We start from the raw sequence: 12,537 nt of genomic DNA on the forward strand, positions 1-12,537 counted from the left end.
GCAGAGGAGGGCATCCCTGAGTCGTCCTGGCTCGGGGTCTTGTTGGTGGCCTGATCCACCTCCCTCCAGGGGTCAGCCCCTCCCGTTTGATGGCACCTAGGGCAGGACGGCTGGTTTAGTCAGCATAACAAAGCGACTCTCAACGTTACTCGTGGGTTGTAGGTCCCATGTCGGAAACCGGATTTCTTGGTTTGATCTTGCCAGTGACTGGAGAGGGGAGCGCAGCCTGGAAGAGCGGGGGCAAGGGGCAGAGGCAGATGGTGGTGGCTATTTCTTCCATGCACTCCGCACGCGTTTAGTAACCACCCATTGCGTGCCACACCGTGGGGGTGCGGCGTTTTCCAAAGCGGGCTTCCTAGTGACTTCGGCTCAAGCACCCTCCACGCGCCGCCGCCCGGCTCTTGAGCCGTCCAGCTGCCGCGTCCGACCTGGAGCTCCTCACCGGCTTCTGCGCTGCGCGCTGGGAGGAGCCGGGAGGAGCGCCTGCAGAGTGATCCAAGGGCGGCGCGGGGACGCCCTGACCGCCTGCCGGGCTGGCCGCCCGCCCCTCCCGGCCAGGGACTCAGCGCCGAGCGGAAGCGCGGAGACCACCATATGGCCGGCACGCAGGAACCGCTCCCCACTTCGTGGGCTCAGGGAGCGCTGGGCTCCCTCCACGCCCACGGATTCTTGAATTTAGCGGTTCTCCACTAGTCTGCAGCCGGAGTCCTCTCCCCGCGCTGCTCTGCGGGTCCCGCCCCGGATGCCACAACGGTCATAAAGAGGAGCCTGGAGGCCGACTTCAGCGGGGCTCGTTGGTCTAGGGGTATGATTCTCGCTTAGGGTGCGAGAGGTCCCGGGTTCAAATCCCGGACGAGCCCTCCTTTTTGTCTCCCGGATGCGGGTCAGAATTCTGGCCTGAGATCTGTGCGCCAGGCCGCGAAGCTCGACCCCGGGAAAGGTGACTTTGAAAAGGCCTCAGGCTGGCTAAATGCCGCCCACCGCTGCTTTTAAAATTTAATTGGGACCCAGTCGCCAGAGCCCTGTCTCCCGATACTACTTTGTCATTCGGAGTTCGAAGCACCGAGGTAGGAGAAAAAGGTCTTTCCTTCCTGTGCACTAAGAGCCCATTATTCTCCAAACCGACCCCTTTGGCGCGGCAAGCCTGGGCCCCCAGCCCAGTTCCGGGCTCAGGAGTCAAGGAGTTTGAGGAGAGGCCGTGGACTTCTGGCATTTGCAGCCTGGCCCTAGGGGTCTCCAGACGCCAAGCCCGGCACTCCTCACCTGGGCATGGCCTCCTGGGGCTCTCCGCTGCCAGAGCCCTGACCCCCAGTGCCTGTCCCATTGGGGTCCCCTCTGCCCTTTTCTGCAGCTCCGGCTGTGTGTGGACTGGGGTCACCTTCGCCGGGCAAGAAGCGGACCGGGTCCCGCCAACACAAGAAAGTTTGAAAATCTAAACATTTGAAGAACAATAGTGGACATGTTTGTCGGAGGCTATGATCCCATGTAGTTATATCCCCACTCCTTGTCGCATCAGCCCAAACATCAAATAGATGTTAACAATTTAAAATTGTGTTAGAGAATCTCTCATACATGTTACTAAAGCCTAGCAAATCATGTTCAAGAGCTCTGCAAGGGGGGACATCTGTTCTGCAGAACCTTGAGGCTGCGATGCCTCCAGGCACAGAATTCCTATAAAACACTCCCTCAGTACCTGGGGCTGAGAAGAAAGTGGGATTCAGGGGAGGTGGGGGGATTAACTCCTCCAGCCTTTCCCCTCTTGTCAGGCCAAGGGCCCAGGGAAAGTCCTTCTGTGGAGTCACAAGTGCTTGCCAGCAAATGCCTTCAGCATGTGTGGAAAGAAGAGTGCCAAGGTGTGCCAAGAGCATCTGCCTCCTACAGGATCTGAAGGATGGTTACACTGGAGAGAAGGAATCAAGAGAATGCAGCGGAGAGGAGGACCAAGGTGTTGGACAACTGTTAGTGGCATGGTCTTCCTTTTTGTTTAGGATGGTGAGTTTGAGAGTGTGCCATGAACCAAGTATCATGAATAATCCAATTCTGTGTACTTGAGGACCAATTGGAGGGGGAAAAAAACCCTCAAGTAGAAGATTTAATTTAAGTGCTAAATTAATGAATGGTATGGTAAGTCTTTGAGCCCCTGGCAGAAGTAAAAATTGTCTGTGGAGAAATACACTTTTATTCTAGATCTCACAGAATTCCCTACACAAAGAAATTTACAAGGAAAATGGGCAACTCACAAAACCAACAAAAAACAAGGAAATAAGGCACCATGAGCAATAACCAAGGAACAACAAGCAATGGAAATGAAATTGCAAACATTTTAGATGCTAAGATTATTAGACACAGACTATAATACAACTATTCTTACTATGCATAAATAAATGAAGACTAAAATATCTTTGACAACAGAAGCTATGTAAAATGATCTAAAGATTGCAAAAGATCTATATTCTTTTTTTTTTTAAGATTTTATTTATTTATTTGACACAGAGAGAAAGAGAGAGAGAGCACAAGCAGGGGGAGTGGCAGGTAGAGGAAGAGGGAGAAGCAGGCTCCCCGCCGAGCAAGGAGCCTGATGTGGGGCTTGATCCCAGGACCCTGGGATCATGACCTGAGCCGAAGGCAGTTGATTAACCAACTGAGCCACCGAGGCGCCCCTCTATATTCTTCTAAAAATAAAAATACACAAAAATTGAAACAAAATTCAATAGATGTAATAGATATAACAGTTAAAAAAAGATGGAGAAACAACAGGGCGCCTGGGTGGCTCAGTTGGTTAAGCGACTGCCTTCAGCTCAGGTCATGATCCCGGAGTCCTGGGATCGACCCGCATCGGCCCCGCATCGGGCCCCGCATCGGGCCCCGCATCGGGCCCCGCATCGGGCTCCTGGCTCGGCGGGGAGCCTGCTTCTCCCTCTGACCCTGTCCCCTCTCATGCTGTTTCTCTCTCTCTCTCTCTCTCTCTCAAATAAATAAATAAAATCTTTAAAAAAGAAAAGATGGAGAAACAGTAAACTAAGAATAGGTCAGAATAAATAATACAAAAATAAACAAAACCCTAAAATATCCCAATATGATTGCAAATTAAGCAACATACTTCTAAAAATTCCATGAGCTAAGGAAGAAATTACAATGGGATTTAGAAATACTTTGAAATAAATGATGATGAAAATACTGCATACCAAAACCTGAAACGTACAGCTAAAACTGTAGTTAGAGGGAAATTGATAGCCTTAGATGCATATAATAGAAAGATTGAAAACTAATGGCAAGAAGTTAGAAAAAGAACAGCAAAAATAAACCCAAAGAAGTTAGGGAAAAAATAATAAGATATGAAAATAATGAAGTAGAAAACAAGCATACTATAGAGATTAATAACACGTCCTGAAGGCAAATCTTGGGAAAAGCTAGGGCTATTGCTAAAACTCTGCAAATACTCATTAAGAAATAAAGGAAGAGACATGCAACGCAAAGCGGGAATAAGAATGACTTCACAGTCATTGCATAATTAAATAATAAAAGCATATGCTAAACACCTTTGTGAAAATTTAGAGAAATACATAATTTTTTAAAATTAAAAAACATGCCTTACTGGGATCAAAATGGAATAAAAATGTAAATGATCTTAAAACTAATAAAGAAAGTGAATCAATAGTCAAAAACTATCCTCCAAGGAAGATTCTTGACTCAGATGGTTGCTGTGAAGCACGCTACCAAACATTCAAGAAACAAAATTTTTATCTCACACAAAAGCTTTCACAGAATAGAACATGGAACCCCACAACACATTTTAGGAGGCCAGCACAACTCTGGTATCAAAACTAAACACAGGGACCCCTGGGTGATTCAGTAGGTTGCACATCTGACACTTGATCTCAAGAGTTGTGAGTTCAAGCACCCTGTTGGGCTCTGTGCTGGGCATGGAGCCTACATTAAAAAACAACAACAACATAGACAATATGAAAAATAATTTTAAAACCACATAATCTATAATCTCACTCATGAAAATGGATGTAAAATCTTAAAATACTAGCAAACCAAATCTTATGACCTATAAGAAGAATAATATACCGCTTCCAAGTTGAGTTTATCTAGGGAGTGCAGTTGATTTGATGTTAGAAAATCTATTGCTGGGCGCCTGGGTGGCTCAGTTGGTTAAGTGACTGCCTTCCGCTCAGGTTATGATCCTGGAGTGTCTGGATCGAGTCTCGCATCGGGTTCTCTGCTCGGCAGGGAGTCTGCTTCTCCCTCTGACCCTCCCCCCTCTCATGTGCTCTCTCTCATTCTCTCTCTCTCAAATAAATAAATAAAATCTTAGAAAAAGAAAATCTATTGCTTTCTGCAACAAATTCAGGGAAAAATATTCAATACAATCTAACTTCCATTCATGATTTTTAAAATGCTTAGTAAACCAGCAAAAGGAGATAATACCCCTAACTTGCCAAAATTATCTACAAAATACTACAGCAAACTTCATCCTTGATAGTGAAACCTTGACATTTTCTTTGAGGTTGGAGATGCCACAAGGATGCTGATGCTCTCTTTCTATTGAACATTTTATCAAATTGGGTTACTCATGCATTGTTGATGGGAATGGAAACGGTCCAGCCACTCTGGACAACACTATGGCAGTTTCTTTAAAAACTGAACATGTAACTACCATGTGACCCAGCAATTGCACCTTTGGGTGTCTATCCCAGAAAAATGAAAACTTATGTTCACACAAAAACCTGTACTCCGATATTTATAGCTGTTACATATTTCTAACAGCCAAAACAACAACAACAAAACAACAAAAAACAAAAACAAAACAAAAACTGGAATTATCCAGATGTCCGTCAAGGGGTCAATAGGTAAACTGGTATATCTTGCCGTAGGCCTGCACCGCTCGCTCTGCTGGGGCTGCTCTTCCTGCGCCTAACGCCAGGTCCGCCCCTGCGGGCACGGGGCCCAGACAGGTTCCCCAACTAGAGGCCATGGGAAGGTGAGGGAAGTCCTGGACAAGCAGCACCCTCGCTGCCCCTGTGGGACTCTACTGACCCGACCCCAGGTGCTCAGGTCCAATTCATTACTTAGCCAAGTTCCCATCACCTTCAGATCAGCCCACCATCTAAAAAGCCCATCCGGGGATGCCCGGCTAGCTCAGTCGGTAGAGCATGAGACTCTTAATCTCAGGGTCGTGGGTTCGAGCCCCACGTTGGGCGGTTTGTTTTCTTGGTTTGGCGCGCGAAACTCGGCAGGAGACGATTAGGGAGCAGTGTGGGTGCACCACAGGGGGGCAGTATTTCCACGCAAGGCGTCCCACTGACCTAGAATCTAAAGGCAACGCTGCCCCGGGGACCGGGGGCCTCTCGGTGGCTTTTGCCCCAGAGTGTGACCAGCGTGCTCGCGGTTGCGAGGAATGTCAGCGAAGTGACCCCCGTGGCGGCGCAAGGACGCATGGACCGTCTGCCTGGCAGCATTCATTGAGTGAATGCTGGGGCCACCAGATTGGGGGACATGAGAGGGCTGCTCCCCACTCTGTGAGCTCCTTCCGCGCCCACCCGCTTCTGAGCTCAATCCTTCCCTGCGGGCCTGAAATCCGAATCTCCTCCCCGCGTCACTTCCTTAATCCCGCTTGTCCCAACCCTTGGGTCGCCATGAAGTCATAAAGAGAGCAGGAGGAAGCCACTTCCATGGCTCGTTGGTCTTGGGGTATGATTCTCGCTTAGGGTGCGAGAGGTCCCGGGTTCAAATCCCGGACGAGCCCTAGCGCTTTTGGTACAAAAACGTCCTCTTAGAGATTGAGGAACTGTTGGCAGACCTCAGCCTTTGGGCGACGAAACGGGACAACGCAAGAGAAAATTAGAAGAAAATCTTTAAAAGTCCCCAGCTGGTTCCGGATGCTTTAAAAAATTTAATTTGGAGGCCCAGGCTTCAGAGGTGCAGGCATCCCGGGGCAGGGCGCTCCTCCCAGGGCTGCGTCAGGTGTAGTCCTGGGCCGGTTTGGGGAAGGGGAATCCGAGAGAAGCAACGCTCCCCCGCAGTCACCCCTTTGAGGGTTCAAGGTCAGCACTTCTCGGCGGCACTCAAAGCACCCCCTGCTGAGCACCCAGGAATTTATACGCCAGCACTACTGAGGGGTGATGGTGGGGGTGACGCACTTTGAGGAGGCGCCTGGGCCCTCCTCCCCTCTTCCCTTTTCTTGCCCCACCTCCTCCCTCCATTTTCTTGTCCCCCTCACCTGGGCGCTCCCAGGCCTGCCCTGGTGCTGCTCCGGCCTGGAGACCGAGTGCGGTCAGGACTAGGGTCCTGTGCCCCTCTCGGAAGGTCAGGCTGTGAGGTCCAGGAGATTGGAGGTCCAGGTAGGGTTTGACTTTGACCCCTAAAGAGTTTCAATCCTTGAGAGCTGCATTCCATAAAGGATGCAGGTTCCCCGCTTTCCGGGCAACCGTGGGCCGGGGGCATAGCTCAGGCCCAATGTCCTCTTTCCTCCAGAGCCCACGCAGGCGCCCGAGGCTCCCTGTAGAGTTAGATTTCCCGGGGCAACCATCTCTGTCCTAAAGTTTTTTTTTTTTTTAACCTCTATTTATTGGTTTGAAAAATTGTTAACAGCTTTAAGGAAATTACTACAAAGAAAAACATTCCAGGAGAGACTCGCGGTTTCCAGTAACACAAATGGGCGGGATTTGGGGGACGAACATTTTAGCTAAAAACAACGGAAAACGTTGGATATTCAAAACAAACAAGCACACTTAAAAGCGGCGGGAGGGGGAAAAAAATCCTGGCCACATTTAAACGGAGGTGGAAAAGCAGAGGGGTGCGTGGATCCCCAAGCGGCGGTCAAACCGAGGGGATTTGCCAATTTCCGCAAACGGGCGAGACGAAGGCAGAGCCCAGGACCTGCTCCTGAGTTCCCCCTTGAATCTGTGACCCCGGAAGATGCGTATGCACAGAAATACACCCGTCCCACCCCCCACGGGCCTCCAGCGGCTCTGGAAAGCATGTTGCTTTGGGCCTCTTCCTTCTCCCACCTTCTGCTAAAATGCAAATAATTTTAAATAAGAGGCAGCAAGTACGCAGACCTCGTGCACCGGAAGGGCGAAGCCCCGCCCCCAACAAGGACCCCGCGTCTAAAGCGTCCTAGTTTCTCTCGGTGGCGGTCCCCTCACTCCCAGGCGCGCTCCCCTGAAGTCTCAGGGATGGCAGCTCCAGCCCCTTGCCTGCCGCCTTCTCTTCTGGGCCTGTGGTCAGATTGCCAGGACAGGTGGCACAAAGGACATTAGAAGACACGACAACTAATGCAAAGTGTGCTCTCTGATTAGGTTCTGGATTTTTTTTTTTCTTTTGTTTTTGCCATAAAGAACGTTATTGGAGGAAATTCGAATATGGACGGTAGGTTAGATAATCTTGTTGCACGAATGATAAAGGATAAATTCGGAGGTGTGGCGCGGGGAGGCTCTGAGGTCCCGGGAATTCTTAGGGGAATGGGGAGAGAATCTTGAGAGGCTTCGGATTTTGATTGATTGATTTTTTTTTTACCGTTGGATAAATTACAAACCTCGGTGAATACAGTGAATTTCAAGGAAAATTGCAGGGTTGTGTCCACGACACTTGAGCCTTCAGCTTCGGACAGCCCCAAGGGGAGGGGTTTGATTTGGAGCTCTGTGCCTCCTCTCGCACCCGAGCCTAGAGGGCAAGGTCCAGGGTAGAATCCTCCGGCCTCTCTCCGTCTGGTGGACATTGACGAAGTCCGGAGTTGTGGCGCCCAGCCCCGGACCACGGCGCAGAGGGCTCTGACTTTGGCCTGCGGGTGAGCCGCAGAGGGTCTGGAGGGGTCGTCTCCCCACTGCACGCTGTGTGGGTCCCGCAGGTCCTCCCAGCCCTGCCTCTGCCGGGTCATTGTTCAGCTGGGCCCGGAGAAGACCGAACGCAGCCCAGGCCGGATGCACCATCGACTGATCCGACCGGAGTCCCCTACTGCTCTCTGAATCCATTCATCTGAAGGAGAATCCAGCGGATTTCTGAGCGTGGGACTCCTTCTGGAGGAAACGGAAGAGCCAGACTCCGCGAGGCCGGTGCCCGAGGAGCCGCAGGAACGCAGAGGAGGGCGAATTTGTTTCGTTTACAGCTGTTCCTGAAGGCTTTTGAATGCACGCTGGAACGCCAAAGAAACTCAGCCTGATTCTGAGGAATACCCACACCAATCTCTGGAACTCTTTCTAGCCAGTAAGCAAACGGTTTAGCAGCTGCCCCAGTGGCCTAATGGGTAAGACACTGGCCTCCTAAGCCAGGAGTTGTGGGTTCGAGTCCCACCTGGGGTAATAGGTGTGTGATGGGTGTTTTAGATTAGGTTACACGAAGAACTACAGTCTAAGGGAGGGGAAAACCTGCAGAACTCCGAGAGGTTTGCACCATCCTTAGAGTAAGAGCGAGAGCGAAATACAGCCTGAGGGGAAAACCTGTGGAACTCAAAGGAGTTTGCTGCACCATCCTTAAAGTAAGAGCGAGAGGTTTTCTTGTCTTCTATCTAATCACAAGGGAAAGAGCAATGTACTCCTATGTCTACTATCCACACTTGTGTAAATCTTAGTACTGATGCCTATGTAAGATTAATTGGCTAAGTAACACATTCATGTTGTTCAACCTCAAAAAGAACCTTGGTCTATTGATCTGAAACATCCCACTATGAGAGTCATGTGATCCCTTTTTCTAAAACAAACAGTAACTCCCAAACCCCAGTTGTTTTTGCACGAGTGCCCAGAAAAGAAATGGGTGTAAAAGGCTGTGAACTTTCAGGGCCACACAGGCAAGGGGAGAAAATAGACACTAGCAAAATGCAAAGTATGCAGCTCAAGAGGTAAACAGAAAATGTGGAGAGCAGAGGTTGCACCTGTGAGAGGTCAATGTCAGAACTGAATGGGCATGTGGAGAGAATCGAGGTGACCCGGGCCAATGGTAATGTTGACTTGATCTGGGTTAAGATTGTGGGTGATTTTCTGCCTGGAGTTCTGTTGTTTCAACTGAGTTACTTCTGTGACTTTTTATAGTTCCTCCAGTGACTTGTTAGAGTCTTGGGGTCAGGCCAGGATTTTGGTGTCTAGCAAACACTGTCTTTGGTGTATAAAATAGCACTGTGGTGACCTGAAGGTCCTGTGTCCTCGGATATGCCATGCCAAACTTGCGTTCTTGCTCAGGTGCGCGGGGTCTGAAATCAAATCTCAGAGCAGCCACCTCCAATGCTTTTTTTTTCTTCTTCTTCTTCTTTTAATAATGAAAGCGAGCAGGGCTAGTATCAAAACAGGGGAGAGAGGGTCAATCAAACAGGAGAAGATGCCTAACGCATTTCCTGTTGAGGTTAAATGTTGGTGTGCTCTGTTAAGCTGCAGGCATCGAGCCTGGTGAGGAAGAAAACAAAAATGAAAAGCAGCATCGTCCCCTGGTCCGGAATCCAACTCCCTTTCTTCTTCTGTTTTAAAAAAATCCATTTTGTTAACTGCTGTATTGCAGTAGATACTTAGAGTTGGTGTTCAATGAGTGAATGAATAACTCTGTGAGGCCAGTGGCTTTGGGTATGTTGGGGCGCCTTTGGGACCTACAGCTTATGGGAAGACAGAAGTTCCGAGCTAGGGGGTGCATTCCTGCTGGGTGGGTTTTGTTGTTGAGCCCCTGTCTCAGGATCCTGGCCAGCAGAGTCCCTGAGCCATCTGCTGACCAGGAGACCTGGGCCAAATCCTGCTCCGCTGTGTGCACTTCTTCAGTCAACAGTCCTGGTGGCCCTGCTCTATCCTGGTGGTCATGCCAACGGTATTTACACTCTTCTCTGAGTAGATATGGCAGTCATGTGCCCGGCTAGCTCAGTCAGTAGAGCATGAGACTGAATCCCAGAGTCTTGGGTTCAAGTCCCATGGTGGGCATAGGTGTCCCTTTCTGCTTGTGTACTAGGCAGCAGAAGGGTGGGAAAGCAGATTTTCCTTAAATCCATGCCCAGTAGATGTCCTTGAATGAAACTTAAGTTAGCAAGACTCAGAAAGATGATGTGCATAGTACTATATCAGCTTAATTAGATGTATTCTATTCTCAATCTTGGCACTTTTGACATTGTGAACCAGATCATTCCCTGTTGTACGGGGCCATCCTGTGCACTCTGGAATGTTTAACAGCATCCTTGGCCTTTACCTTCTAGATGCCAGTAGTTTCCCCATAGTTGTGACAACTAAAAGTGTCTCCATATGTCCAATGTCTCATGGTTGTGAGCCACTGGTCTAGAGAATCAAGCCCATAAATATTGGTGCAAACAGTTCTCATTTGAGATCTGACAGGAGAACTAGCTTGGCACAGGGCCAGGTGGCAGGGCAGGGTGGCCTGCCATGGCCAATCTAGAAGGCAGCTTGGTGGGGTCAGGAAATGGGCTATGTACAGAGGGCTGAACAGATAACTTAATATATTGAGGCTAATGGGAACCAGTTTTCTCACTGGTGGAACTGGAAAAAGAGAAGGCTTCAATACATCCTACGGTGTTGCACTGCAGCTGAAGGTATTAGTGATGCTACTTGATAACTTGGTAAAGGTTGTGTCACTGGGAAAGATAGTTCGTGGCAGTGACTTAATAAAAGCAATTCTTATAATGGTATATTTCCCTTCTTTGAAATTAGCAAGTAACCTGTAAAGTGATATAATTTGATACTATGTGAATATCCTGTTCCCCAACAACTTATTACATATTATTTTAACATTCATTCATAATCATTGTCTCAAACATTTATTTCACTGGGAGTTAAAGAATGAAGATTTCCTATTTCTATCATTTTTCTCTCTATATTTTTTAATTTGAACTCAATTAGCCAACATATAGTACATCATAGTTTCAGATGTTGTGTTCAGTAATTTATCAGTTGTGTATAACACCCAGTGCTCATCACATCGCGAGCCCTCCTTAATGCCCATCACCCAGTTACCCCATCCCCCCACCTCCCTTCCAGTAACCCTCAAGTTTGTTTCCTATAGTTAAGAGTCTCTCATGGTTTTTCTCCCTCTCTGATGACTTCCCATTCAGTTTTCCCTCCTTTCCCCTATGATCCTCTGTGCTGTTTCTTATATTCCACATGTGAGTGAAACCATATGATAATTATCTTTCTCTGAGTGACTTATTTCACTCAGCATAATACCCTCCAGTTCCATCCACATTGGAACAAGTGATAGAAAACTAACTCCTATCAGCTTAAGGAGAAGTAGAATCTATTGGTGGATGTAATTGCAAAGTCCAAAGTTCTTGCAAGTTTCAAGCAGGGCTAGGGTAAGTATTCAACCTTTCTGATGGCTGAGTAATATTCCATTGCATAGGAATGTGTGTGTGTGTGTGTTGGCTATTGTGGACATTGCTGCTATGAACATTGGGGTGTGTGTGCCCCTTTGGATCACTATATCTGTATCTTTGGGGTAAATACCTAGGAGTGCAATTGCTGGGTTGTAGGGTAGCTCTATTTTTAGCTTCTTGAGGAACCTCCATACTGTTTTCCAGAGTGGCTGCACCAGCTTGCATTCCCACCAACAGTGTAAGAGGGTTCCCCTTTCTCCACATCCTTCCCAACATTTGTTATTTCTTGTCTTGCTAATTTTAGCCATTCTGACTGGTGTAAGGTGGTATCTCATTGTGCTTTTGATTTGTATTTCTCTGATGACAAGTGACGTGGAGCATTTTTTCATGTGTCTGGTGGCCATTTGTATGTCTTCTTTGGAGAAATGTCCGTTCATGTCTTCTGCCTGTTTCTTGACTGGAGTATTTGTTTTTTGGGTCTTGAGTTCTTTATAGATCTTGGATACTAGCCCTTTATTTGTTTTTTTTAAAGATTTTATTTATTTATTTGACAGAGAGAGACACAGCGAGAGAGGGAACACAAGCAGAGGGAATGGGAGAGGGAGGAGCAGGCTTCCTGCTGAGCAGAGAGCCTGATGCGGGGCTCGATCCCAGGACCCTGGGATCATGACCTGAGCCGAAGGCAGATGCTTAACGACTGAGCCACCCAGGTGTCCCGTAGCCCTTTATTTGATATGTCATTTGCAAATATCTTCTCTGATTCTGCAGGTTGCCTTTTAGTTTTGTTGACTGTTTCCTTTGCTGTGCAGAAGTTTTTTTTTTTTTTATCTTTTTAAAAAAGGCTTTATTTATTTGTTTGATGCAGAGAGAGAGAGAGAGAGAGAAAGAGAGCACACAAGCTCAGGGAGAGGCAGACTCCCTGCTGAGGTTTAAGGTACCTATAAAGCTTTTGATCTTATGCACTGTAAAGTTTACTTTCCTGAGTTGATAATATTAAAGGTTTACTCCTAAAAGCCATACACTTCAATCAGAAGTGGCAGTTGAATCACTAAAAAAAAATGTCTTCTGGAAACCAGAGTGCTACTCTAACTGATCTTCCACTTTGGGTTATTTACGAACAATGTATTCTTCATGCTGATTATGATGTCTTTTTTTTTTTTAAGATTTATTATTATTATTTATTTATTTGACAGAGAGAGAGACAGCGAGAGAGGGAACACAAGCAGGGTGAGTGGGAG

The 12,537-nt window shown here is 47.8% G+C and overlaps 4 non-coding genes across 4 annotated transcripts; all 4 read left to right on the forward strand.

Moving 5' to 3' along the window:
- The first annotated feature begins 788 nt into the window (after positions 1-788).
- Positions 789-860, forward strand: TRNAP-AGG (transfer RNA proline (anticodon AGG)). The gene has a single exon. It is a non-coding gene; the product is annotated as a tRNA-Pro (tRNA).
- A 4,274-nt stretch (positions 861-5,134) lies between these two features.
- On the forward strand, positions 5,135-5,207 carry TRNAK-CUU (transfer RNA lysine (anticodon CUU)). The gene has a single exon. It is a non-coding gene; the product is annotated as a tRNA-Lys (tRNA).
- A 473-nt stretch (positions 5,208-5,680) lies between these two features.
- TRNAP-AGG (transfer RNA proline (anticodon AGG)) lies at positions 5,681-5,752 on the forward strand. Its single transcript has one exon. It is a non-coding gene; the product is annotated as a tRNA-Pro (tRNA).
- A 2,481-nt stretch (positions 5,753-8,233) lies between these two features.
- TRNAR-CCU (transfer RNA arginine (anticodon CCU)) lies at positions 8,234-8,306 on the forward strand. The gene has a single exon. It is a non-coding gene; the product is annotated as a tRNA-Arg (tRNA).
- The last annotated feature ends 4,231 nt before the right edge of the window (positions 8,307-12,537 follow it).

The sequence above is a fragment of the Mirounga angustirostris genome, unplaced genomic scaffold, assembly GCF_029215605.1.
Source record: "Mirounga angustirostris isolate CCGP_5_RB_7025 unplaced genomic scaffold, mMirAng1.0.hap1 SCAF_5, whole genome shotgun sequence".
Classification (NCBI taxonomy): Eukaryota; Metazoa; Chordata; class Mammalia; order Carnivora; family Phocidae; genus Mirounga; species Mirounga angustirostris.